The sequence below is a fragment of the Octodon degus genome, unplaced genomic scaffold, assembly GCF_000260255.1.
Source record: "Octodon degus isolate 3935 unplaced genomic scaffold, OctDeg1.0 scaffold00052, whole genome shotgun sequence".
Lineage (NCBI taxonomy): Eukaryota > Metazoa > Chordata > Mammalia > Rodentia > Octodontidae > Octodon > Octodon degus.
In genome coordinates, this window is record NW_004524628.1 from 2032685 (window position 1) to 2047414 (window position 14730).

Sequence of the window (14730 nt, forward strand, 5' to 3'; positions counted from 1 at the left end):
GCTGGGGAGATAGCTCAGTAGAATAAGTGTTTGCCTGGCAAGCGCAAGGGCCTGAGTTCAATCCTCATTTCTGACGGTAGGAGGAAAGAGAGAGAAAAAAAAATCTTATCTCTACCAACAACTTCCCCACCTGAATAAGGTAGCAAGTCAAAACTTGGTTTATTTGAATTCTCTAAGGAAGATTTAACAAGGGAACATAAAAAATTCCTCAAGACTCATTACTTCACAGCAAATTGAAATCTGCACTCAAAAGTCAGGATTCACATATGTCTTAAGACTTGGCTCATGGAAACCTACTGAATGGCTGGAGGTGTTCACGGTTTAGGACATAGAATAAACGAGTGGACAAACTTGTAATCTAAAGTATTGACCTGCATGTTTTTTCTTGACCCCAACTTGTTCCTTACATGTAGGCTCAATCTTTTCAGTATCTGGGTTACTGTTTTCAGAAAAAGCCAGGAAAACAACTTTGTAGTAGTCAGAATGTTATTATAATGTATATTCTTTACTTTATTGTAAATAATGGTGAGCAAAGGTTAATAGTTTTATATTCCTTTAAAAAATTATACTAAACAAACAAAAACTTAAAGCTTTTATTCTAAAATCAGGAACAAGACAAGGATATCCACTGTCACCACTCATATTCAGTATAGTTCTAGAAACATTAGCCAGAGCAATTAGACAAGACAAAGAAATAAGGAATAAGGATAGGGCGGGAAGAAGGTAAATTATCAATATTTGCATATGACATGATGCTCTACATAAAAGACCCAAAAATCCCACCAAAAGACTTTTAGACAATAATCAAATTCAATAGCATAACTGGATACAAAGTCAACACTCAAAAATCAATAGCATTCCTATACACAAATAACAAAATCACTAAGAGGAAAATTAGGTAAATCATACCTTTCACAATATTATCCAAAAAATGACATACTTAGGAATCAACCTAATAAAAAGTTAAAGACCTCTGCATTGAGAACTACAGTACTCTGAAAAAGGATACCAAAGAGAATATTAAAAAATGGAAAGATATATACTTTGTTCTTGGGTAAGAAGAATCAGAATACTCACAATGCCCATACTCCCAAAATTGCTATACAGATTTAATACAAACCCAATCAAAATACCAATAGCATACCTCCCAGAATGAGAGAAAACAAATTTATTTGAAACCAGAAGAGACCTAGCAGGAACAGCAAAGACAATTCTGGGCAACAAAAACAGGGCAGGGGGCACCACAATCCCTGACTTGAAAATATAGTATAGAGCTACTATAATGAAAACAGCATGGTACTGAGAAAAAACAGACACAGTAATCAATGGAACAGATTAAAAGAGGAACAAAACAACTTCAAACACATTCAGCCACAGCATCATTGACAAAGGGCCCAAACACCTTCTCTGGAAGAAAGAGAGTCTCTTTAATAAATGGTGCTGAGAAAACTGAACTTCTGCATCCAAAGACTAAAACTAGACCAACGTCTCTCACCATGCACTGAACTAAAATCAAAATGGAATCAAAGATTTATTCTCAGCAGAAACATTAAACCTACTCGGAGACAGAATAGGTAGAACATTTGAAGATATGGTTGTAGGTAAAGTCTTTATGAACAAAACCCCAGTCACACAAGAAATAGCACAAAGAACCAACAACTAAGATAGTATCCTATTAAAAAGCTTTTACAGGGCCAGGGAGATGGCTCAGTAGAATAAGCACTTCCCTAGCAAGCACAAGGGCCGTAGTTCAATCCCCGGTTCTTCCAAGAAAAAAGAAAAAGCTTTTATCACCAATTGAGTGAAGAGACAACCTGCAGTGTGGGGGAAGAATCTGATAGCTGTTCCTCAAACAAAGGACTAATATCTGGAATACATAAAGAGCTCAAAAAAAATCAGACCCTTCAAATTTAAAGATCCAATCCCAAAATCTGAAATGAATACACACTTCTCAGAGAAAGAAACAGAAATAGCAAATAAATATACAAATGACCACCAACAACTTTACTGGTCATTTGAGATATGCAAATTAAAACAACACTGAGATTCCATCTCACCACAGAAAAAGTGGCTGTTATCAACAAGCCAACCAATAACAAATGCTGGCAGGGCTGCGGGAAAAAGGAACCCTTCCCAACTCTTGGTGGGAGTGTAGACTGGTGCAACCACTGTGGAAATCAGTGTGGAGATTCCTCAAACAACTAAAACTAGAGGTTCCATTTGACCCAGCTACTCCCTTCTTTGTATCTTCTTTTTTTTTTTTTTTCCCCCGGAACCAGGGATTGAACTCAAGCCCTTAGAGCTTGCCAGGCAAGCGCTTATTCTACTGAGCTATCTCCCCGGCCCCTTCTTTGTATCTTCTTGAAAGAATTAAAAGTATCATACCACAATGATACATGCACACCGGTGTTTCTAGCAGCAGCTTGTAATAGCTATATCTCGGAGACAGCCCAAGGGTCCAATATACTAATGAATGAATGGGTAAGAAGACATGGTTTTTAATATATGGGTTTTTAATATACTCTGTCATGAAGGAGGATAAACAAGACATTTCTAGATAAACGTATGTACCCTGAGACCATACTCTTAAGTAAAATAAATCAGACACACATGTTGAAATACCACATTGTTCTTCTGGTATGAGAAACCAAAATGTCAATAAGGACCAAAATGTATAAGAGGTATTCTGACAAAGGAAGGAAAATGTTCAAATGGGAAGAGGAAATAGGAAGGGGGAGGGGGAAAGGAAGGAAAGGAGTAAAGAATAGAAGGAAAAGGTAGAAACAAAGCTTTTGTAAATAGGGAGAGGAAGAGAGGTTGAAGGGATGGGGAGGGGAAAAGGAGTTAAGATACAGGTACCAATGCCATCTGATGAATGTTATGTGTATCTAAGATGTACCAATAAAATTAATTTTATTTATTATTGTTTTATTTACGTATTTGGTATGGGTCTCACTATGCAGCTCAGACTTGTAGTGATCCTCCTGTTTTCAGCCTCCCCAGCACTGGGATTACAGGTGTATGCCACCATGCCCGGACTCAATCGCCAGCTCACTACGCCCCGGGGGTGGGGCCAATGCAACATGTGGTACAGGGGATTGAACCCTGGTCCCTGCACTTAACTAAGAAGGCACTTAGTCCACTGAGCTATCTCGCCGGCCTTCCTATAAAATTAATTTTAAACATTGTTCCTTTTGCACTTCTACATATTGGCCAACTTTCCATTGCTGGGACAAAATACCTGAGGTAGACCCCTAAGGAGGACAGGTTCACTTGGGGTCAGTTTCACAGGGGTCAGTCCATAGCAGATAGGCTTTAAGAAAGAAACACGGTGGAAGGACATGACAGCAAACAGCTACTCAGCTCCTGACAGCCAGGAAGCAAAGCAATCAGGAGGCCTGAGAGAAAGGGGCCAGGACCAGACATAATCCCCGAGGTCATGCCCCATGACCCACCCAGGCATACCCAGGAGCATGCTGTACTAATCTGGGTTAAACCAACCAAGTTGACAGTCAAGATAAACATCACATTCCTTCTTCCAAGGTTGCTCCATCGTGTGGACCGAGGAAGCGGCCAAGATGGGAGGTTTGGCTTCTCATAGTAAAAGCTGCCGAGCAGCCTGGGGTACATGGACTCTGGCTCCCTCAGGCCCAAGAGCGGCTGCCCAGCTGTTCCAGCAGCTGCACTGCCAACTCAGAGGCCATTCGGTCCCACCCAGTTCCAGAGTTGGGCAGGGAACTGCCCCATCATCTGCTTCCTGTTTGCAGTCAACATCTAGCCACTGACTAGATTCCAAATCTCAGCTTTTACAGTCAGAGATTTTGTCCCTATCACCCCCTCCTTTGCCCAGCACATAGCCAGGCCTATAGGACATGATCAACAATCATCTGATAAACACGTGGCTGGGGCACTGTCCACTTCCCCCATGGAGCTCTCTTGTTCTCCTGAGCACATCCGTCTGTAGCTCCCACAGAGGCTGGAGGAGAAATCCTCCCAGCCCAGTGTGACACAGGGCATGGAGCCCATATGCTGTGAACGTCTACGGAACACATAGTGTGCTGCTCACAGAGCTCAGAAGGGTGAGCAGGGCACAGCTGATCCAGGTAAGGACACTGTGGCCAGAAAGGGGACAGCAGTGGAAAGGGGACCCAGCCGCAGTGGCTCAGACATCTGGGGAATCTGAATAACTGGGCTGTTAGACTCCAAGTTGATTGATGAGGGATACAAGAACCCATTTTCTTTTTTTTTTTTTCTTTTCAGAACCGGGGATTGAACTCAGGCCCTTGCACTTGCCAGGGAAGTGCTTATTCCACTGAGCCATCTCCCCAGCCCCCAAGAACCCATTTTCATGGTGACCAACCAGAACGTCCCACACTTAAATCCACGAATATGGACCATAGAGTAGGAAGGCAGGCAGGTTGGCAGACGGTGCTGCTCAGTGGTTAGCCAGCCATTCTGCAGCCAGAAGCTGGAGCCAGCGGCAGCTCACTGCTTCACGGCATAGCCTCAGAGAGTTCTAAATCCATCTAGACCCCCATCGCAAAAGAGGACCTTGGAGGAAAGCACTGGCATGAATCAGTACCATCAACATACTCCAGAAGGAGGAAGAGAGGGAAGAAAGGAGGGCAGGAGGGTGGAAGAGAGGGGAAAAAGGAGGGAGGTGTGATGTGCACAGGACTGAGAGTTGCTGAGATGGATGTTACTGGCTTTCCTCTAAATTCTGGTCTGATGGCCACTGGAAGTAGGAGTGACTTCCTTTTTTCCTTTTTATTTTTATTTCTTTTCTTTCCTTTCTTTCTCTTCCCTTCCCTTCCTTCCCTGTTTCCCTTCCTCCTTCCTTCCTTTCAAGGTCTTTACACTGAGCTACATTTCTAGTCCTTTAAAAAAAAAAATTTGTCTTAAATTTTGAGAGAGGGTTTTGCTAAATTACTGTCCAGACTTTGGAGTCCTACCACCTCAGCCAACCAGATTGCTGGGATTATAGACACACACCCTCACACTGGGCTAAAAACAGGAGTTTCTGATGCCAGACCAGAGCATGTCTTGTGGGAAAGGGGCTGGGATGCATAAGCAGTATGTACCTCAGACAATGCATGGGGAACGGAGACGCTGGAGCAAAGTGACTGCCGCTGGAGAGAAAGGGCACCTGCACTTGTCGTGCGAAGGGCCTTGGCCCCCTGGGATCTCTCCATCTCTCTGCGCTGGCCTCTTTCCTAACGAGAGTTCCTTTTGGTGTACTTGTAGCCTCCTGATCACAGTCCAAGGTGCACCGAGGAAGCTGAAATCGCAGGTCCCAAGGCAGCAGGGGTGGGGGTACCAAGCAGCCTCCTGGCCCTGGAGTCCCTCTGCACTGGGGAAAGAGGCCTGGCCAGCATGGCCCTGCAGGCTGACAGAGGCTGCCACCTGGTGAACCTGTCCACTAGTCCCCACCTCTAGGCACTGTGTGCCACCAGCTTGCTTCTCAATCCCACAGACCTGAGAAGGGCAGGGCAGCCCAGGGACAGAGCAAGGGTGAACCTGAAGCGCCAGCATGGGACAGCCTCTTTCTCAGTCGAGTTCTCTGAAGTTCAGCCTCCAAATCAGAAGGCTCAAAGGCAGCTGCAAGAGTGTGGACCCAGCCGGGGGCTGCAGGGGTCCGCTGCTTATTGCACAAAGCACTCACGGGCCAGTGTGGACACGTGGAGCGTAAACAGGCTGCCAGGGCATGCACCTTGCCCAGGCACGTGGAGGCTTCTGGGTGGCCTCGCTGGGGGAGTGGGCTTGGGAGGAGAAAGGCTTCCTCCCAGGGTGGGTTCCAGATCACCCCCTGCCCCCCTAGTCTCACCACGAGGAAGGGCTGGCCCCAGATTGCCATACCACCCATTCCATGTGCACCCCCAGATGGGCATTTTTGAATTGTGTTCCTCGGTGGCTTCCTTGCTGCCCAGGTTAGGGACCAGAACAAAAATGTTCTCTTCGGTACAGTTTGGCTGTTTGTACCTCAAAGGCTTCTGCAACAATAAAGAGTAGCAGTGTCTCTTAGTGAGAGCAAAAAGGTGACCTTCAGTCAGAAATCACTGGGCCTGACAGAGCAGCCCTAAACTGTACCTGGTAATCAGTAACTTCACTGTAGCAACCGGCCTTAGACCCCTTGGGAAATAATATGCCAGGCCAGGCGTTCTGGTGCACACCTATACTCCCAGATCTCAGGAGGCTGAGGCAGGAGGACTGTGAGAGTTTGGGGCCAGCCCCGGCTACACACTTTCAAGGCCAGCCTATACTGCATGGTGAAACCCTGTCTCCAAAAAAAACAAAACAAAACAAACAAACAAGCTGATGCCATCTGCAGGATGAAAGGTACTCCTGGGCTGTGCGCGGGCACAGGGACAGCGATGCCCTGCACATGGAGATCCGACCTTGAGTGAAAGCTGGAAAGAATGTGGCTGAGGCTTAGGGCAAAGGAAAGAGAGTGGGTGGGTAGGGGCCACACAGGGCCCAAGAGGTCGCAGCTGTGGTGCTACCCAGAACGCCCTGGGGACAGCAGAAAGGAAGTGAAGCGGCCAATCAAGCTTGGTGTCGGTAGGGTCAGACTTCGCCCACGGACCCCAGCCGGCCCAGGGCTGCTGGGTAAAAAGCAAGACTCCGATGTGTGCTTAAATTTCAGTTTGTGTGGCACATGAACCAGCTGGCGCGAGTTTCAGAGCTCACTGTGGACCACTGAGGCACAGGTCACCACCCCTCAGGCTTAGTTCAGGACAAAGGGTAGCTCTGGGGGCTGAAGGGACCCCTGCACACAGCCGGGCTAGACAACCTCGCTGAGCCTGAGCAGAACATGGAGGCTCATCGGGGTCACTACCCTCGGCCCCTCCCCCACATTCCTTTTGGCTCTAATTAAGATTTAAAAAATGTGTCCTTCTCCTTGGCCTTGAGCACATTCTTCAGCAAGGCCCTCACAGTCACCCCAACCCTGCCCCGCACTTTTGACGTGGCTATTTGGCTTCTGCTTGGCAGAAGTGCTTTCCAAAAGAAGCCTTCCAAGTAGACCGCAATGCTCATGCGCCTTGAGAATGCCGCGGAATCAGATTGTGCGCAGAATCAGATTGTGACGTGCATCAGCGTCTTCCACCTCTCCTACCATGCTTTCAGGCCCAGCAGATTCTCCCAGGAAAGCTCTGTGAGGCTTTGGTGCCTGATTTGCAGGCAGAGATTAAGTTCATTGGTCTGCAGCTTGGTCCCCAGAGTTAAAAAAAAAAAAAAAAAAAAAATCCTCTGGTGATTTTAACGTGCAGCCGGGGTCAGGTTCTGGCTCTGGAGAACGGAGGCGAAGGCACGAATTGCCCTGCTTTTGGGGTGCTGTCCAAGGGTCCAGAAAGCCTAGTTTTGACTCACGTGCCTTGGTAGACGGGAGGCTGCAGGTGGAGGAGGTCAGAGCAAAAACTCTGGAGTCACAGGGGCAGCTGTAGCCCCAGCTCAGCCTCACACGACCTTGTGCAAATCCTCTGTCCATCCAGTCCATCGCCTGACCAGAGGGACAATTAACACCTTCTCCTCTCAGAGATAGGAGGCGACGGGAGGCGACGGGAGGCGAGGACTGCAGGTAAAACCTTGCGCAGTGTCTGGCACGCACAGACTCGCAGTGAATAGCAGTGATTGTTTCCATAACCTAAAACACCTGATCTGTCTTGTTTCAAAAGTGCAGCTAGTCATGCCTGGAAAGGCAACACCAGACATATGGAACCAGTTATGCTGACTTGGCCCCTCCAGTGAAATATGAACATACTGGGTTGACTTAACCTAGAGTTTCACAGCACGGCTCTGCGGCAGCACTTTCTGGCTAGGGGCATGAAATGGAGTTTCCCTCCAGAGGGCTGAGGTTGAGTCTCCTCCAGAGTCCAGGTGTAGCTTCATGAGACCCAGGAGAGACTCCCAGTCCCCAGGCCTAACTCTTTCATTATGCCCCCAAAACATGCCAACAGCACAGAGTCCTGAGTTCCTGTAACTAAAAAGCCATTCTTTTGTTTAATTTTTAAAAAATCTTTTCATTTTATTTAATTGGTACAAGGTGTCACTACACAGCTCGGACTCATAGTGATCCTCCTGTCTCAGCCTCCTCAGCCCTGGCATTACAGGCGTGCACCACCACACCTGGTTTTGGTGGCTGGCACAGCATGTGTTACCAGGGATCGAACACAGGCCATGGCACATGCCAGGCAGGCTCTTAGACTGTGGACTAACTCCCTGGGCCTAAAAAGCCATTCTTTAAAGAAAAAAAGCTATTTCCTTGTAAAGACCTGTGCCTATCTCTGGGAGACCAGACCCCTTGGGTTCCTGAGCAGTTTATTAAAGTCTTCCCTAAGTGATAGAAGGTAAGAATTCTCCAAACTCTTTAGAAGCTGAGTGCTCTTTCCTGTTGTTGTTTTTTTTTTTAAGTATATTTAAGAATATACTTAAACAAACTGGACATTACATACAAAATGAACTTTTGAGGGGAATACGGGGGATAGCACCCAGAGCCTTTGCACTGAGCCACATCTCCAGCCCCTCTTTGTAAAATTTTGAGACAGAGTACGTTGGTTGGGCGCAATTTCACAATCTTCCTTTCCTTATCCTTCCAGAGGGCAGGGTTTGCAGGTGTGCACCACCAAGCCTGGCGAAAACAAGCATTTAAAAAACTCTGAAAGACTTCGAGTAGGCAAAATAATTCAGACAGAAAATAGGATGGCGGTTGCAAGAGCTCGTTTGAAAGGGGTGGGGATTATTATTTAATGGCTATAGAGTTTCAGTTTTGCCCTGTACTTAATTGTACTGAACTACACACGTAAGCACGGTGAAGATGGTAAACGTTCCGCTACGCACGCGTTAACAGGCATGCAGTACCCCTCCTCCTTCACACTGGGGTAGAATCAGAGGCTAGAAAGACTCCAGAGCTTTTACTTTAGCCCAGCAGGGCCAGCCCTCCCTCCCTAGTGCCAGCTAGAACAAGGCATGAGGCTTCTCACCTTCCCATCAAGGCGGGTATCGGGGATCAAAGGGCTTCAGCCTGCAGCAGGAAGACATAGATCTAGACCCAACTAGGCAGCATCAGGGCAGCAGACCCATCTCCACCAGAGCAGCTCCAAGAAAACCAGAGCAAAGGGATCTAAATCAGACCCGGAGGGTCGCAACCTAATACCCGCACGTCTAGATTTCCATAAAAAATTCCTATCTCAAAGCAAAAAAAAAAAAAAAAAAAAAAAAAAAACCAACCCACACTATGATAGAATTACTTGAAAAAGCCTTTCAAGATACAATCATACGGGCCAGGGAGATGGCTCAGTGGAATAAGCACTTCCCTGGCAAGTGCAGGGGCCCAAGTTCAACTCCCGGTTTTGCAAAAAAAAAAAAAAAAAAACCAGATACAATCATAAAAATTCTGCAAGGAGCAGACATACACATGCCTGAAACACAAGCAACAGGAGTAAGTCTCAGCAAAGAGGTAGAAAGTCTCAGTAAATAAACAGAAGCTATGAGAACCAGATGGGAATTTTGGAACTGAAAAACACAATGACCAAAATAAAACTCAAAAAATAAATAAATAAAAATAAAAATAAAAGACTCACTGCACAGGTTCAACCGAAGAAAGAAAAGCTGTCCAGAAAAATATCCCATGTGCTGAAAAACCCAGCAATAGAAAAGTATCCAATCTGAAAAGTATCCAATCTGAAAAGTATCCAATCTGAACAGAAGGAAAGAGACCAGAAAACAGACAAACACACACACACACACAGATAGACAAAGTTTCTGGGACCTGTGGAACTATTTTTGGAGCTTTTCAGTCCTGTTACTGTCGTACAAGAATAAGAGAATGAGGACTAAGGAGTACATGGAGAACTCGCAGCTGGAAGCGGTCAAGACATACACTTACGGATGCAAGAACCTAAACCAAGGGCCGGCGGTATAGCTCAGCAGACTGAGCGCTGTCCCAGGTTTCTGAAGGAGAATGCTGTGCTCACAGGTCTAGCCCTGGCCTGGGCTCAGCTGGCTTCTCGCAGCTGCCACCTTGTCATTGGGCAGACCCCAGCTCCTGAGCCCCAGGCGATGGTGCTGAGGGTGGAACACATCAAGGGCCTCAATGGGCCAGCAAGTGTGGGCATGGTGCCCATGTGGTCTCAACCAGCTACAGCTGGCCTCGGGAGTATTCCTGGCAAGTCCAGTGTTTCCTTGGAGGAAACTCTCAGGCCACATGGCCACGGCAGCATCCTCCCTGCCCACCTGCAGGATGGCAGGTGGAGGCCAAAGCTGCACGTGACCTGTCCACACCTGAGCATTTCCACTGTTGGATTTGCTACACTTCCCAGCATACTCCGGGAAATGTAAGCACAAGTCTACTGCGTGGGGCTGCACATAGAACTATCCCCATCTCAATAAAAACAACCAACTCAGTTGATATGAGGCCATTCTTTGTCCCGCCCTCTTTCTGCCTGAACACAAATGAGATGTCTGGAGATGCAACAGCCACATTGAGACAATGAACTCTAAAGCCATTCCCTGAAGAGGGCAGAGGTAAGAGCCAGGCCCTTGCTTCCAGCAGGTAGCCGCTGTCTCAACCCAGCCTGGGGAAGCCACCAAAATGAGGTTTTCTGATATATGGAGGCAAGTGGAAACCCTAGATGACATACAGCAAAATGGTGCCAACACAGCCATGCGTGGCCAAAGGATAAAGCCACCCAGGGATAAAGGTGCCCCATGTTGGGTGGGGGTTCTCTCTGCAAGGGGTGAGCGGGTGAGAACAGAGGGAGCAAAGGACCCTTCACTCCGTCACTGATATATGACTTCCATGCTGAGTGAGCCTTACTACCCGCTCAATCCTTCTGTGCATCCCAAATATCTTGTAACAAGAGCTGAGTATAAGGGACAAAGAGTAGGTGAGGAAGAAAAGCCGTAATGGTTAAAAGAGTAAGTCAGGCCTTGATAAGTGCCAGTCAGACTCTGTGATTAGGGGGCATTGCCCCCTGAACTGGCTTAGGTGAGATGCTGCGCCCTGTGATCCTCCCACGCTTCCTAAACCACAAGGGCACCTGGCCTGAGCAGCCACCCGCCAGACCTGCCTTGGGGGCATGCAGCTATTGTAAGCCCTCTTGGGTGGCCAGCCAGGTTTGGCTAAACACCCTCCTGGAACAGGAGGCGAGACCCTCAGTCCTGCCCAGGTATCAGCCATCAGACACACTGGCCCTGTGGTGAGCGGTGAGGCATGACACGGGTGTCCAGGATACATACACAGCAGGCCTACACCCCTACACCCTAGGTCCTTAGGGCCCCGGTGGGGCCCAGGCTTCTGGGTTTTGAAAAGGATTTGTAGGTGGCCTACCCCAAGGGGTAGTCCCTGCCCTGGAGCTATCTGTCTCCGCCTCATTCTCCTGCTCCAATACTTAGGAGGTTAATAGTCTATGATGCATATTACAAAATATTTTTTTTTAACATTTCCAAATATAAAATTCCACCTTACAATTGGTTTCATAGACTACTTAAGACGACATCGCTCCTGGGACCCGGCATGTAGTTCAGTGGGGTAGAGCCCTTGCCTGGAATACAGGACACCCTGGGTTTGATTGCCAGCTTCCTCTTCCTCAAAAACAAAAAACAAACAAACAAACAAAAATACTCTCCCAGAGCCTGAGAAGTCTGTTCTCCCTGGAGGCCAGATCCTCTCCACCCACCCCAGGAAGGATTTGTCCTTCTCCCTGCCTCCCAGAACCCAAGAGGCCATGCTCCAGCAGATCTGGAGGTTATAAATGGTTTGGGGTGGTACAGTATTCTCAGGACATTTCTGTGATCTGAGACCACCCCATTGCTCCAGTGAGAGCTGGAGGGGACACTTCACTGGGGGAACAGATAGCAGCTGCCGTAAGTAAATAACGCACCAGTAGGACTCAGGTTTAAGGACCGGCTGTGCATTCAGCCTCTGTCCCCAGGCAGGCTGACACCTAACAATGTCCACATCCAGGATCAGGGCAAGGCTCAGAGCACTGTGTCCAGCGCCTCAGTGTGAGGAGGTGTCCCACTCCCTCCTCCTTCAGGTCTGACAAACAAGGTCTCTGGATTTGGAAAGAGGAGGCCCTATGCTCCAGCTGTCTGTGTAAATTAACATCCCAGCTCCGATGAAGACCTACATCTTTGGTCCCCCAACGTGGTTATGTTTCTTAACTGAAACTGAATCTCACGAGGTTCTTTCTATCCTTTTCTTTTTTTCTTTGTTCCAAAACTTGCACGGGAATATTGTTTTCATCCGCAGAAATCACGTGCCAGAATTGTCAAAAGGCTTTGGGCGGGTTCCACTTCCTGTGTGGAAAAGCAGCCCTCAGATAAGGCAGTGCTGGGGCTTGATGAATATTCATCAGCTCCCAGAGCTGTCAGCCAGGCCGCCTGGGAAGCCACTTCCAGAAAGCCAGCAGGCTCTCGGTGAAAAGCACTATTTTCAGAACTCTACCCAAGTCTATCTATTTTAACAGTTTTAAGAAGCCCCTAAGGCTTAAAACAGCAAAACAATCACTTCACTAAAATAAACAAGGCTTAGAGAGGGCAAATTCTAAGATGTTTACTGTCCTCCAATGCTGAGGTAACTACAGTCCCTGAGAAAAAGCAATTTGCAGTCAGAAAGCATTTGCCTGATTCTGAACCAACTGAGGCCTGAGTGACTAGAACAAGCCAGCTGGGGTGAGCCTGGCAGGGCACTCACCCCATGCTAGTCACATCTTGCTGGGCCGTGGCCCACTCCACAGAAGCTAGCTCTATGAAGGAACCAACTGAGAAACTTCTGGAAGGCCCTGACTGAGGACAAGGAGGAACACACAAGCCTGAGATGGACTGCCATGCATTGAGCTCACAAGGTAAAAACGGATTTTCTCCAAGCTTAAGTCTCTCAGCTATCCTTAGCTTTTAATGTAAAACTTCTCACACATGACCTTGGTCTAAACATAAAGCGAACACTCTGTGTTCTATTTTACCTCTGTCCTAGACTGCCACCCTCAAGATTCATAGGAAATCCATTTTACCGTCAGCTGGTGGAAGCACTGGTGGTGGAGGAAGCAGGCCAAAAGGAAGAACATACTTTAGAAATCTCAAGGAAATGTGACAGATAAGGTACCTTTATCAAGGGTGGGAGGAAAAAATATATATAGAGAGAGAGAAGAGTTAGGATAGATATACAGCTACTTTCTCTTAGTTCACTGAGAATAAAAGTTTGTACTAATATTGTTTAGGCAAGCTATCATGTCTGCATCTTATCCTCTGAATAACTATTACAGAGATAACAATATGCAATGTATTAATTATTATAAACATCCTACTGACCTATTTTGAAACTGTTTCATCGCTATTTAATCTTTTTTCTCCTTAAAATAAATAAAAGTTCTACTAAAATGTATCACTTTAAGACACCACCACAGCCTGATGTGATCTGGGTTGGAAACAGCATTTCGCACACCACCACACCCACCGCATCCTGGCAGTCCAGATTGCGGAGTGGGGCAGCTCAGGGTGCTGCTGGGGCCAAGGTGTGAGCTGCAGGGCCATCCTCATGGTGAAAAACCTCCCACCTGAGCCAGGCATGGTGGCACATGCCTGTAATTCCAGCACATGGAAAGCTGAGGCAGTAGGATCACTGTGAATTCAACGGAGACCCTATCTCAAAGGAAGGCAAAATAAACAAACAAACCTCCCACCCAGTTTCACAGCCACAGTTCAGACAAAGAAAACAAAAGCTCCGAAAGTGACTGGCTCCCTGATACCATATTCCTACTTTCCAAAAGGAGCCCGCAGGCCCTATTGGAAAACTCACCAGCCAGGCTGTAGGGTCAGTCCTTTGGCTGATGGAAGAAGTGCTGGAGCAACGAGAGGGAACGGGATTATCTCCTCTAGACAGAGGTTAGCAAACGCCCTGCATTCCAGGGAAGAGGAGTCAGGGCCTTGCCTGGTGTCCCCAAGGGCTCAGGTAGCACCTGCCACCACGAGCGCCTGTGGGCTCCCTGCTCTCTACTTCTCCGCAAGCCCACTCTGCACAGCACAACGTTCAGCTGCTCAAAAGGATGAGCTGGATGCCAACACTCAGAAAACCAAAACCAAAACAAACACAAAAGCACACGCACAGCCCAACCCATCTGGAGTAGCCATGTGGGAAAAGTTGAGCAGGGGACCTGGACTTCATCCCCACACCTTCCCCAGAGGCTCACGCAGCAGGATCACTGCGAATTCAAGGTCAGCCTAAACTACAAAGGCAGACCCTATCTCAAAGGCAGCTGTCCTGCCACGCATCAAGACTGACGTCAGTGAGGCAAGGTGTGGGTGGTGCCAGGCTCAGAACTGCCAGGCTCTGCGTGGGTTCTGCTCCTCCAACTCGTAGGAAATACAACCTAAAGCGCTTTTGTTTAGGAGCAAGGACTACTCCCAGATTTGATTTCAGAAGTACAGAAAGGAACCATTGGTGATCATGGCTAGTATTTTCCCAGCATTCTCCTTGTGCCCGTAGTGCCTGTTGTCCTTCCCAGCAGTTCTGTGAAAGCGTCCTCTGCACCAAAAATAAACGGGAAGTCCTAAGAGCCAACACCCACCTGCCCAAGGCCCACAGAGTCAGTCTGCTTTCCAAGGAGCTTGCACAGGGAGCCCTCTTCTTCAGTGTTTGTCTTAATCAGCCTCCTTTGCCGGGTTGCACAACAACCCAGGGCCACACGCTTTGGGTTACAATTAAACAAACGATCACAGGTCAAAGTCCAGGCT

The 14730-nt window shown here is 47.6% G+C and overlaps 1 protein-coding gene across 1 annotated transcript in view; it reads right to left on the reverse strand.

Annotated features, from left to right (window-relative positions):
* Window positions 1–13993, reverse strand: part of Mertk (MER proto-oncogene, tyrosine kinase) — a 120506-nt gene extending 106513 nt beyond the window's left edge. Inside the window, exon 1 of the mRNA XM_023717364.1 lies at window positions 13796–13993. The gene's annotated coding sequence lies outside the window, so the exon portion shown is untranslated. The remainder of the gene's footprint in view (window positions 1–13795) is intronic.
* Window positions 13994–14730: the final 737 nt, after the last annotated feature.